Below are 13,004 nucleotides of genomic sequence, written 5' to 3' on the forward strand. Positions count from 1 at the left end.
TTTTTACTTGTACTGAAGTTTCCATTACAAACACTCTTGATGGCTGAGTTTCAGGTCTTGGTATAATGGGAGGGCAGGAGAAGTGAGTCAATGGGAAACAGGCATTGCTTCTTATTTTATTTTATTTTTTGAGTCCCGGGATACATGTGCAGGACGTGCAGGTTTATTACATAAGTAAATGTGTACCATGGTGGTTTGCTGCACCTATCAACCTGTCACCTAGGTATTAAGCCAACTATGCATTAGCTCTTTTTCCTAATGCTCTCCCCACCCCCATCCTCCCCCAGCAGGCCCCAGTGTGTGTTGTTCCCCTCCCTGTGTCCATGTGTTCTCATTGTTCTGCTCCCACTTATAAGTGAGAACATGCGCTGTTTGGTTTTCTGTTCCTGCATTAATTTGCTGAGGATAATGGCTTCCATCTTCATCCATGTCCTTGCAAAGGACATGATCTTGTTTCGTTTTATGGCTGCATAGTATTCCATGGTGTATATGTGCCACATTTTCTTTATGCAGTCTATCATTGATGGGCATTTGGGTTAATTCCATATCATCGCTATTGTGAATATTGCTCCAATGAACATATGCATGCATGTATCTTTGTAACAGAATGATTTATATTCCTTTGGGTATATATACCCAGTAATGGGATTGCTGGGCCAAATGGTATTTCCAGTTCTAAATCTTTGAGGAATTATCACACTGTCTTGCACAATGGTTGAAATAATTTACATTTCACCAACAGTGTAAATAATTTACATTCCACCAACAGTGTAAAAGTGTTTCTATTCCTCCATAACCTTGCCAGCATTTGTTGCTTCATGGCCTTTTAATAATCGCTATTCTGATTGGCGTGAGATGATATCTCAGGCCTTGCTTCTTGATGCTATTAAGCATCTGCTCATGTATTCCCCTAAAGCAAACTTTGATCAGCAGAGGTAAAGGACACAGGAACCAGGAGCCCTGAGTTCTAGTTTTGTTACGCTCTAAACTCATTTTTGCTGCCAAATCAAGAGACTTTGAGAAAGCTACAACTTCTCTACCATTCAATTTCTTATTTTAAAAAGTATAGGAAAATTAGAGTAAGCCAAAATTTTGCAAAAGATATCCTAAAGGCTGTTAGTAGAAACTACTTGAAAATAGGTGGCAGGGGAGGTAGTAGCAGGGGGTGACCCACAGTCAAATTAATGTACTTCACGTTGAGTTAAATATTGTGAAAATTTATTTCCTACTAATGTATATTTTAATTATCCAAGAGTAGGCATAGAGTATATAGTGTTCCTTAATGTTATTAGAACAAGGAATTACTGTTTAAAAGAGTATCTAATTGAATTAGTGACCCTCAGAACACGTCAGAAGTGAAATTCAGTGTAGTCTCCTGAGAGATGAAATATGTCCTTCAAAATAATTTCACCACAATACATTTTCCGACTCAGGGGATTTTGATTTTTGTCAGTTTGGTCTCAAGGCAAACATTGAGTGTTAATGTAAAGAAATAAAATGCAATGATGATGATATAGGGATGGCAAATTCCATTGGGTAATATTCTATGTTTATGTGGAATAATGAACTAATTCAAGATTTTAATATAGTAAAGTATTTAAAAAATTAAGTTACTGCAGTGATTATATAGTTTCCTATTGCTGTTATAACAAATAACCACAGACTTAGTCATGGATCAGATGATGCATTAGTTATCTATTGCTGTGTAACAAAGTACCCCACACTGTAACTCAGAGTCCTGAGTCACAATGCCAGTGTCAATCTAGATGTCAGCCAGGACTGAGTCATCCAAAAACTGGACTGGGACTGGAGGATTCACTTGGCCCCCACTGTTGCTGGTTTTGAAGCTGGAGGAAGGGGCCAGGGATGCCAGTGGTCTCTAAAAGCTGGAAAAGGCAAGAAAATAAAATCTCCTCTAGGTTCTGCAGGAAGAAAGCAGCCTTCAGATGCTTTGATTTTAGCTCTGAGAGACTCACATTGAACTTCTGATCTATGAAGCTGTAAATACACATAAATTTCTGCTCTTTGAAGCCACTAAGTCTGTGGTTATTATAGCAGCAATCGGAAATGATGCAATCACTGTCGTAATTTAATTTTTAAAAATTTAGTATATTAAAATCTTGAATTAGTTCATTATTCCACATAAATAGAGAATATTATCTAATGGAATTTGCAGTCTGTGTATCATTAGCATTGCATTTTATTTCTTTATATAATACTCAAGGTTTGCCTTGAGACCAAGTTGACAAAAATCAAAATCTCCTGAGTCAGAAAATGTATTGTGGTAAAATTATTTTGAAGGACATATTTCATCTCTCAGGAGACTACACTGAATTTCATTTTTAACAACAATTCTTGCGGGAACTGTTAGAAGAGATGGGACTTAAAAATTGCAAGGACAAGTCTGAATGGGATAGAAGGTTGAAAATGCCCACTTAAAAATAAACTTTATTCTTTAAAAATTTGTGTATAAAAATGCTTCAAACCATTTTATGTCAGTATTGGAGTTAAATCAGGGTAGAAAAGAAGATATTAACTTACCCAGTAAAATGTACTTAATATTTCTTATCATTTGAAACGTGTTTTCATTTGAATACCTAATAGCAATGTAGTATAAATGTTAGGGGAGACTATAAAGAAGTTTAAGACCTAATCACTAATCTTGGAACATGGACAACCTAAGGGTACAAGACAAAATATTAAACATTAAATTACAGTTAAAATTGACATCAGAAGAAATGACAAACTGGCAGGTGATTAATTTCCAAATAAATGACTCAGAGAATAAATTATATAGTACTTCAAATGAAGGAAATACGATCAGAGAGACAAGGATAAACACAATAATGTAGATGGTATTTTATCCAAGTCTTGAAAATGGCAAGAAATCGTGTAGTATAAAGAGGAAAGGAATGCTAAGCAGCTACTTAGAGGTAGGAAAATACTTCTATCATTATACAAATCACTCTGTATTATAGTTATTGGTTACCTGTTTAGGAATTCCTTGAAGATAAGATCATGTTTGACATTTGTACACCAGAATTTATGCAAGTCCCAAGCACATAGTACAAACTCAATACATATTTTTATTGTATATATTTCAGGTTTATAACATGATGTTTTCATATACATAGTGAAATGATTACCACAAGTAAGGAAATTTTACATCACCATCCATAGTTAATTCACGTGTGTGTGTGTGTGTGTGTGTGTGTGTGTGTGTGTGTGTGTGTCAAGAGCATGCAAAATATATTCTATTAACAAATTTTTAGTGCAATATTATTAACTATAGTCCTCCTGCAGCACATTAGCACTCTCAACTTATTCATCCTACATAACAACAAGTTTTTATCCTCTGAACTACATCTCCCTATTTTCTTTCCTTCCCTGCTCCTGGTAAACACTATTCTACTGTTTCTATGTATTTGATTTTTTTCTTTTTAAGATTCCACATATAAGTGAGATCATGCCATATTTGTCTTTCTGTGTCTGGCTTACTTCACTTAGCATAATGTTCTCCAGGTTCATCATTGTCGTCAGTATGTCCTTTTCTAAGGCTGAAAAATACTCTTCTCTGTGTGTATGTCACAGCATTTTTATCCAATTTTTATCCGTTCTTCAGCAACAGACACAGGTTGTTTCCATACCTTGGCTATGGTGAATAATGCTGCTATAAACATGGCAGCACCGATATCTCTATGAGCTATTGATTTCATTTTCTTTAGGTACATATCCAACAAAGGAATTCCTTAGTCATATGTAGTTCTACTCAATAAGTATTTAGTGAGTGAAACAGATGATGGTTAAAACAGGGAAGTGATAGTGAAAAAAAACATTTTCACAAAAATAAGTCTGAAAGTATTTTATGAGATGAATTGAAGTCCAAAAAGAGACTTAGATCCCTGTTAAAAGGTTGTATTAACTTCCTGAGAAGAAGACAATAAAAACATGAGCTGAGGGTTGACAATGAGAAAGGAGGGGATTAAGAGGATCTAAGACACATCAATAAGAAGGAAATGACATAATCTGATGAATCTTTAGATCTTGAGGCAAAAGGAGAGTCAAGACAAAGTTTGAAATTTGGATTCCATCTGACCATAATAGCGATGCTGCAGTTAACAAGAATGAGGAAACGAGAATGAGAAGACAATTTTAAAGAACTTCAAAATGTTGAGTGAAGTATGATACATACAAAATACACAAGCACCGTGGGAGTATGCTCCAGTAATTGAGGAGGGAGGATATAAATTTGAGAGCTATTTCACACAAACCACAATTGGAGCCATGTGAGAGGATGAGATTACCAGTGAACACCAGGAAAGAAAAGAGTAAAGACACAATTTAGGAAGCTCCTGCATTTAAAGAAATAAAGGAAAAAAAGAGAAGCTAGCAAAGGAAAGAGAGAAAAAGCAGAGATGCCCACGGGAGGCATGGGACAGATAGAACGGGTCAGCAGTCAGGGCCAACTGCTTCAAAGTGAGAAAAGGGGTCTTCCCGTTTAGGAAGTGGTTTTGGATTTGTGTTAGGTGGCAGCTTGTGACCACTGAGCAAGTACTTTCAGAAGAATGACTAAGAGAGCAATTAAAATCATGTATCTCAAAAATCTTTTTGATTCTGAAATTTATTAAACCAAAAATTGATACTTGGAAACTAAAATAATGGCACTCTCCAATAAGGAGTGTCCAATATCCCATCACACCTTCACTTATGTAATTTCTCCTGGGTGTATATTCAAAGTAGCCCAAGTAATGCAGGTTAGTGGAGCAGCTAATGGCCAACATGCCCGTCTGTGTAAGCTCAGGCATGTGTGTACTGGAGGGCTAGGGTTCTCCATACCTTGAATCCAGTCTGAGAACAGAAAGGACCCAGGAAATTCAATTTTATCCTATAATCCAGGTGATCCAATGCTCTTCTAGTAGGGCATTCAAGTAAATTGTGGGCATTTCTTTATTCTTTAGGGGGAGGCACCTAATGTCTGAAGCAAAGAAGAAAGACAGTAACCCCTCTCCCAACCAAGTGATTGATGCAGTAACATTTTCCCATGATATACACCATGATGTAGAATAGAAACAGTTTCTTTTAAGACAAGGACTACCTTTACCAAATTTATAGTAAGAATATACAATGTGCCTGTAAGATGAAAACACATTAAATTAGCAAAACTTTGGGTTCAAAAAGGTATATCTTACAGGCCAGTAGATGAAGTACACTGCCTCCGCTCATGCTGACATTTTTGTCAACACACTCTGCTGATTATTCAGGATAACATTTTTCATAATTGGTAAGGCCACGCCCCCTGCATGGACTTTCTCAGTGAATGTTGAAAATTGTTAAATACAATTTATGTAATTTATTTTTGTCAATGACCTTATTAGTACTTCCACTGCCAAACTGTGTTTGTGGGTGGATGTGGGTATGAAAATGCAGTCTTTACTTTTTCAAAAAAGAAGTTATATAACTTTACACTTCGTAAATTTAACAACCAAAATGTTATCTGTAAAAAGTGTTTCAGAGAAGCACTGTTTTACCACTGACTGGTTTGATGGGAGTTGATTAGATAATGGTTCTTCAACTGTGTGTTGTTACTGATATTGGCCACATTCCAGTTGGCTGCTATGGTGTCTAAATGCTCCCAAACAAAAATTACCCATAAAACCTGTGGCAGAGTTCTCTGAGATCATGGATACAGATCACTGCACATATGGATGGGTTGTTTTGACTGAGTTTATAATGTGACATTCCTTGTAAACATGATACACCTGTCTCTGTTTAACAGATAGTTTTTGAAGCTAAAACATTTATTTTCTCCCAGAACTCAGCAATGCCACATTATTTACCAATATTGAACTTGGGAGTCACTAAAACATTCCAGGATTCCAACTATTTCATCTTCAGCTACAATAACCCTTTACTTCAGTAAATTAGCAGAAAAAGATCTGCTTTATTTTGTCATAAAAGGGGAAGTAAAGGAGAGACAATGAGACAATCAAACAGTTAAAGGTTTCCATTACCTTTTAGAGATTAAAGACACAGATTTGTAACTATTTTCATTTTTTACATGTTGAAAGTTATGTTTGCTGTTAGTGTTACAAAGAATCAATCACAAAAACCTTCTGTGAGCATCAAGTATATACAAGGCACTGTGCAACAGACTTACAAATTTACAAAGAAGTGTATCCCTGTTGTCACACTGCTCCAGAGGGGCTTACAACCCATTTAGGAGAATAGGATTGACACACATGAAAAGATACTAAACTGGACAGTAAATAGGTGTCAATCATGTGCAAGGTGGGAATAAAGCAGCTGATGAATGGCAGGTGCCTGTGTCCACAGGAAACAAGGATGAAAGCTGCCCTTTGATTTAAGACCTGATCTGCTGCCTGCGGAGTCAATCACTGGTTGCTACTGTGCCCCTCATCTCAAAATCACTGACTTCAAATGAGCCACTTTATTAGTGTAGGCCTCAGGATTTATTTGCAGCCAGGGCCACAAAATATATATCAGATTTTCAGCTCCTCATCCCCAGCGTTCTGCTGCTAAGCCCCAACTACAAACTTCCATTCCCAAGGTGCATACACATATTCACACTCATCTCTATATTCACTGGATATATCAATCAAAATAATAACATTAGGAAGGAAACATTGGTGTCAATACTTACATACTGCTAGGGCATTTGGAGTTGGGGGTTGAATAATTTTCAGAACAAAACCCTTGGGGGTGTATCTTCATAATTATGATGTATATAAAGTGGTGTAAGATAGCAGCATGGAAAATGAACAGTTTCTGAAGAAGAAAACACACTCATGGATTTTCTTTGTGACTGTAAGACTTAACTGTTCTAATTCAATATTGGTGGATTAAAAATTGATTTTAGCTATTAGATCTTCTCATAATTCGTTACTCCTTTCCAAATACCTTTATCCAATACCTACCGTATGCCAGGTTCTGTGTGTGATAGGCACTGGGAAGACAAAGATGAACCAGTCTCTGCACCCAAGAAGCTTGCAGTTTAGTGGGGGAGAGACAAGAAAATTAGCTATGGAGAAGTATGCATGTGATTCCACAGGAGCACAGAAGAAGAAAGGAGGAAAACCAAGAGGGAATGATGCTGAGATGAATATTTAAAAGATAAAAAGAAAGGAAAAGACACAGCAAGAAAAGACGACACATGTGTTGTGGTTCATGGCAGCCCAAAAATAACACCCCTTTTCTCAAAATAAGAATCAATTGAGATATAATCCAAAGAAGACAGCAGAGGGAGACTGTTATAAACTGAGTGTTTCCCCTCAAAATTCATATGTTGAAATCTTAACCCCCAGTGGGATGGTATTCGGAGGTATTAGGAGGTGGGGCCTTTGGGAGGTGATTAGGTCATAAGAGTGGAGGAGTCATAAATGGGACGTCTTTGTAAAAGGGACCCTGAGAATTTCTTCATCCCTTTCTTCTATGTAATGGTACGGAAAGAAATTAGCAACCTGGAGGAGGGCCCTCATGAAAACCTGACTGTGCTGGCACCCTGATCTTGGGCTTCCAGCCTCCAGAACTGTGGGAAACAAATCTATGTTGTTTATAGTCCACTCAGTCTATGTCTATGGTAGTTTGTTACAACACCCCCAACTGATTAACACAGGAGCCACGAAGAAAACCTTAAAAGGAGGCTCAGGTGGAGGATACTGGTGGCATCGGTGGGCAAGCAGACTCTAATAGTGATTTGGTCAGACAGTCAGCTGCAGGCAATGCTGGACCAGGAGAACATGAGGAGCCAAGGAGAATGGACTGGCTCCTGACAAAAAGAAAGAGAAGGAGTTGGCATACTCATGATCACTTTCTCTTTCCAAACCCTCCGATTAGAGAAGCCACAATCTACCTGCTCTGGAGTGAAGAGTGTGAGGATATGAAAAGGGAAATAAAGTCAGGAATGTTATTCTAATGGAACTTCCTCCCCATCATAGAAACACCAGACTAGAGAAAGAAATATTCCCTAACATTGTGCAAATGCACAGACATGAAAGAGTGTGGCATGACATGGGAGAGAAGCCTTAAATAAGTTGATATGGCTGAAATAAAGTACATATAAACAGATGTAGCTGAGGACGAGGCTGTTAGAGGCCATCTCATAAAGCACTGTGTTATGGGCTGAATGCTGGTATCTCCTCAAAATTCATATGTTGAAACCTCATCTCCTAATGTGATGGTATTAGGAGGTAGGGTCCTTGGCAAGTAATTAGGATTACATGAGGTTGTGAGATTAGAGCTTTCATAAATGTGATTAATGTCCCTACAGAGTCCCCAAAGAGCTTGCTTTCTCTTCACGTAAGGATACAGTGAAAAGTCAGCAGTTTGCAATCCAGAAGACAGCCCTCACCAGAACCTGACCATGCTGGCACCCTGATCTCAAACTTTCAGCTTCCAGACTGGGAGAAATAAGTATCTGTTATTTTAAAAGCCTAGTCTATAGTACTTTATTATAGCATCCCAAACTATGACATACTGAAAACAAGAAGCCAGAAATTCTGTATATTTTAGACGTTATGACCGCAATATAAAGAACCTATTCCTTATACCAAATCTAATCAGAGTTTTAATACTCTGAGGCCTGTGACCAAATGTTGGTGAGGCTTTCATTCTGTAGGGAATATACAAGTTACCGAGAGTCAGCAGGCAAATAATGGCTAAATGATGGAAATAGCGTGAATAATACTAACTGGAAGCAACAAAGCATCCCTTCTGCCTGTCTATCCATTTTAGTGTCTTCTAAAAATAGTGTTACTGTGAAAGTTTTGAAGTGGTAAACAGTTACAGAAATTTTATTTTCTACGTCATCAATCATTCTTAAAAATATGAGTGGACATAGTTTTGAAGTTATTAATTGTTAACTATCTTATAAAAAAAAAAGATCAGGCTGGGCGCGGTGGCTAACGCCTGTAATCCCAGCATTTTGGGAGGCCAAGGCAGGTAGAATGTGAGGTCAGGAGTTCAAGACCAGCCTGGCCAAGATGGTGAAACCCCATCTCTACTAAAAATACAAAAAATTGACCGGGCGTGGTGGCGGGCACCTGTAGTCCCAGCTACTCAGGAGGCTGAGGCAGAGAATTGCTTGAACCTTGGAGGCAGAAGTTGCAGTGAGCCAAGACCATGCCACTGCACTCCAGCCTGGGCAACAGAGCGAGACGCCATCTCAAAAAAAAAAAAAAAGATCAATTCTGCCAAGTTTTGGCCAACAGAAACAACTTCTGAAGGGATTAAGGGACATTAAAACAATTGTTTTTTATTAACTTACTAACTGCATTGTTAAGATGAGTACCCTAAAATATTCTGTCCAGTTTTATCTATAAAAGATAATATGGAAGGCCTTAAATAAAAAATGTGTAACGTGTATGTGTGTATGCACATGTTTGTGTGTGTATAAGAGACTGAAACATGAGATACTTCAAATTCTTTTCAGAAAAAAATGTTTGTTTAAAAATAAGAAGTTTAAACATAAATACATACACGTAAACACCAAATACAAAGCAAAAATATTCTAACAGCAGTCCTCTGTTGTTTCTCTATCCATTAAATAAAAATTGCATCAGCCTGAAGTTTTCTCCTCTAATGGTACTCAAAGGTCCTGAACAGAAAACAAAGTACAGGTGCCTTTATTTGCATAGTGTCACCTCACCTAAAGAAAATCCCTCCTCTGCTCCTCTCCACTCTACGGGGCTAAGGAAGTCCTTTGATTCCTGCTGCTGAAGTTCCTGTTTGCTCTCAGTATTGTTTGATCACTCAGGGCACAACAGAACAGCATGTAGCTGTTGCCTTTTTGGCACCGGCTTGATATTCAGCAGTAGGTGGTTTCTCACCAGTTTGGCTCTTGCTTTAGGACAATGAGTGACAAGATGTTAGTTCACACAGCACGACTTTTGTAACTTACAAAAGAAAAGATCAGGCTGGAGGTTTGTTCGGCAAATCAGCAAGATTTTCAAAACAAGAATAAAAGTCTTTTCCTTGCATCTCAAAATAAGGTTGACTCGGCCAAACTAAAAAAGGGCAACTCAGTCAAGAAAATGAATCAATACATTGGGTTAATGCTATTCAAAATAGCCAGAGTGGATTCCCTAAAGAAGATGTCTTTTGGGTGGAGGGGGGTTGAAAACAGAAAATATTATTTATCAATGTGTTTATTTTTTACACAGTGGCCATGTTACTATAAGGAGTCTAAACCTAGAGGAACAAAAGTTCTGCCCCAGAGTTTCAAGAAACCAAAATTACGTGGGATAGTTTTGCTTGATTCTAATAAACTCACGTAAATGCTTGTCTCTTGCTTAGATTATTTTTAGCTCCACAAAGATTGTTTGTTAGAAAGTCAAACATCCCTTCACATGAAAGCACTGTAATAGCCATTTTTTAATTTGGGAACTAGTGTTTTTGAGGTGTCAATTGTGATTTGTTTTCACAGCTACAGGAAAAACTTCCTGAGAAGTTATAAAGAATTGTTAAAACTCAGAGTCTAGATTTCTGAATGAATCATGAATGTTCACATTTGACTCTTCCTCTTTGCTTCCTAGAAATAACAGTCACATAGCAAGCAAAATTTCCAAGATTGTTCAATGTTTCATTATCATGTTTTTCATGAATTTTTCTAAAAAAAATAGAGTCTATGCATTCCTCTGGAGTCTGTAATTCTGATCTTAATATTCTCTCCTATAATTATGTCTTAAGGGGACAATGTTTCCCCAAATTTAAAAAGGCAGGTTGGTTTTGACAGACAATTTAATGTCCATACCCACTACCCACTAGCCATATATAGATTCTTTTTTAAGATTGTCACCCAATATAATAATAGGCATGTAAGATTTTTCCCCTTATATCTCTAAGAAGTTAACATTTTCCACATATCTTTGAAAACAAAGTAAAAGCAAAATAGCTTCCACAACAACTTTACAATCTGATTTTTAAAATATAACTAGAAGTCAAATACATTGAAAAGCCAACCAAACATGGTTTCAGGAAGCTAAAGGCAAATGCACATCTTATATATAGCAAGGTTCTATTTTTTTCTAAGTCAGAAAAAGTATTAGAAGGGTTATTAGCAGTAAATAAAGCATAAAGGTAGGGTCATACCATGGAACAGTCATTGTGTTAGTAACAAAAGAAATGGACTCATGCAAGCTTACCACTAGCCACTTGATCTCTCTGACTTGACCTTTCTGAGATGCTGGACAATAGCTGGTCCATTCACCCACTAGACCAGGTGGCTGTGAAGTTCAACTCACATCATGTATGTAATGGTGTTTCACAATTTGTAATATACTTAGAAAAAGGTTAGGAGTTATGTGTAAATGTGAGGTGTTATGATTTTGTTAAGGTAAGGTGAAAGCTGCTGTTCTTATTCTTCTATTCCCACTTTAATTCTTTATGAAAGACAATGACTTAAAAAAGTCAATTCATGATAATAAAATCTCCACAAATCAATGTAGCAATATTTTCAACTTATTTCTTAAGTTCTCTCTTCCATCCTGTAATCCAGTTATGTCACATAACTTTATGCTTTTAGATATAGAAAGAACATTTGTCATTTTATAGTCCCAAATCATAATATTATAGACAAGGAGACAGAGGTGCAGATATAAAATGAAATTACTGAAAAGGACCTCGCCATAAACATAAGAAGTCTGTAGGCAGTGAAGACTGAGGATTCCTTCTCAGTATTTTGGCTACCACTGTGGCTGATGATAGTTTTAGGAAACAGTACTGGAGTCATTGATAGCCAATAGGTATCTGCAAGAGCACAAATATCATTTCTATGAAAGTTACAAATAACAATCAAATTTGGTCACCTGTTTTATTTTGTTTGAAAAGCGTCCATGCTGATTGAACAAACACATTCAGGCATGGCACATCTGTGCTGTGTAGTGTTGCATAGCTTTCATCACCCTAAGGCTGTTCTTTGACAGAGACCGGCTTCATGCTGAACTCAGCATGAGGACAACAGGGCAGGACACCAATTAGTGGAGGCATTTGCACCAACTTGACAGAACCACTGTGCAGGGAAGTTCACGGGAACCAAAGCAATAGCGGAAGCATGTCCTTTGGCAGTAAATAATTAAACTGGAAGTAAAGACTTTATCCTTCATAGATGGGAGTTTGATTTGTATTCAAGAAAATCTGCAGCCTTCAGAAAATCTAATCAGTTACCAATCCCACGTGATCTTCATGAAGCCATGAGAAATTGCACTGTTCTCCTGTACTGCACTTTCTATATAATCTAAATTCACTTTTTTGACCTTCAGCAGAATAGGCATGGAAGCAGAGGTCATGACTGTGAGTTAGCATAGTATCAAATAGATGCTGTCAGGACCCCAAATCCCTACTCCCTGAAAATAAACACCATTTGCTTGTCTGGCCAGCTAACGCCATATTTTTGTAGTTCACAGGCTTCATTTAACTATAATTTTTAAGTATTATATTTGCTAAGTTTTTACAACATGAATTGTTTTTAGAGAAAAAAAGAGTGAGATAAGTAGCTGTGTATTGGCTGTGTTTTTTCTAGTAGGTGTTTTGCTTTTAATACTAATTTCCAGATCTAATTCCCTCTTGGCCTATTTCTACTCAGAGTGCTCAGCTAGAAAATACTAAGAAAAGATCACAAATCAAATGTCTTATGATAATATCCTCAGAAATTTTAAACAGCTCTAAGAGATTTGGCCTCAGACCCAAACATTTACATGATCGCTCAATTTTAATGAGGTCAAAAAGGCTGCTTGGCATCTGGCCGGTGCTCAAGGTCTTGGCTTGAGTGGGGAGGGCCATCTTGTTCTTACAGAGAACGTAAGACATAGTGACAGGTGATAATGTAATGCATGAGGATGCTGCCCTTGGCCATTTCATCTTTTCACCCCTCTGGATTCCCAGAGGCAACGTTTTGGCCAGATGTAAACAGTTTTACCAGTAGCTAAGGATCTGAAGAAGAACCACATTTTGCAGAGAAGTATTTTAAAGGATTTAAGTAACCCCCTAAC

This window comes from Hylobates moloch, unplaced genomic scaffold (assembly GCF_009828535.3).
Source record: "Hylobates moloch isolate HMO894 unplaced genomic scaffold, HMol_V3 SCAFFOLD_3, whole genome shotgun sequence".
Taxonomy (NCBI): Eukaryota; Metazoa; Chordata; class Mammalia; order Primates; family Hylobatidae; genus Hylobates; species Hylobates moloch.